Below are 1,353 nucleotides of genomic sequence, written 5' to 3'. Positions count from 1 at the left end.
GTTTGGGGACAGTGACACAAAAACTTAAATTATTTTTTGTACTTGAATTTGAAAAGGATCATATAATTAACAGCCACATATTAATTTTTGTACTCTAACATGTTAGCCCAATATAAGGAATCTTTTTCATTGCTTGAGTATACCAAGTTTTGGTAGAGAAAAAGAAAGACCTTCGTATAGCTGGACACATTTAAGGTGGGCCATGTGTCATCTGCAAAGTGGTTAATTTGTACTTTGAAAGTGGCAGTTTTTCAAGACAAAGAGGGAATACGTTCATTTATTTTTCAGTTTGCAATCTTACAAATCATTTTCTATTCTTAATGAAAAAATAACTTTGGAACATATATGTCAAAGTTTATTTTCAAATATGAAGTTGAACTGTCAACATACAGGTAAGAAGTCTGTTCTAACCTGATAAAAATACTGGGAAATTGCTTAGAAAGTATGAAGTGAAATACTGGTTAACATGGACACACCAGAGGGCAGTGAGATAAAATGTGGATGGTGCATGAAGGCATAAAGTAAGGATTTCATGTATTAGGGCCAATGTTAAGAGCTCAAAATGGCATCTGCAGAAACGAATTTTGCATTTTTTGCATAGTTGTTGAGGCCCTGCCCACCCCACCACCAGCTTCCTCCTCTGCTCTTTTCTTGTTTGATAATCTTCGGACACAGGTGAGTAGTTCAGCCCACTTAGGGCTTGCAGAGCCTTTTTTTTCTGGAGAGTTCTGCCTCTGGACCATCACATGATTACTTGTTCTTTGGCCTCCAGATCTTCATTTAAATGACCCTCTCAATTCAGTTTTCTTCAACCTCTGTTTCAACTCAATCACTCTGTGTCACACTACTCGTTTTATCACTGTCTGAAATGATCACCATTTATTTGTGACTAACATATTCTCACCCCTGTTCTCCACCAAGTATATAAATTACCCGAGGGCAGTAACATTTGTCTGTTCTGTTCATTCTATATCTTTAGAGCTTACTGGCACATAATAGATGTGCAATAAATATCTGTCAAGTAAATGATTAATTAGATTGAGTTCGACTGATTGGTTTAAAGGTCTCAGTTAATTATTTTACTTATTTAACTTAAGACTCTTTAGTGATCATTAAATCCAATCATAGAATAGGATTTTCACAGGTCCCCAAATCTTTTAAATTACTGTGTCGAAATGTAGTAATGTAGTTTTTCCATACTTCTCTAAATAAGAACTAATTTTGTAGTTATACAACATGAAAGAGTAGATGGTTTCAACTAGTAAACTTGATTCAAGAAGTTGTGTAGTTTATACACTTTTGTCCATGGAGAGATTGGAATTGATGTTTAAATGGAAATGACTTTGAAGAGGA

At 34.7% G+C, this 1,353-nt stretch overlaps 1 protein-coding gene across 1 annotated transcript in view; it reads left to right on the top strand.

Annotated features, from left to right (window-relative positions):
* Positions 1-1,353, top strand: part of DNAH5 (dynein, axonemal, heavy chain 5) — a 291,357-nt gene that overhangs the window by 40,881 nt on the left and 249,123 nt on the right. The window lies entirely within an intron of this gene.

This window comes from Propithecus coquereli, unplaced genomic scaffold, assembly GCF_000956105.1.
Source record: "Propithecus coquereli isolate 6110/MARCELLA unplaced genomic scaffold, Pcoq_1.0 Scaffold100, whole genome shotgun sequence".
NCBI lineage: Eukaryota > Metazoa > Chordata > Mammalia > Primates > Indriidae > Propithecus > Propithecus coquereli.
The sequence above is the reverse complement of the archived record's forward strand: the minus strand, read 5'-3'. Positions and strand labels throughout refer to the sequence as shown.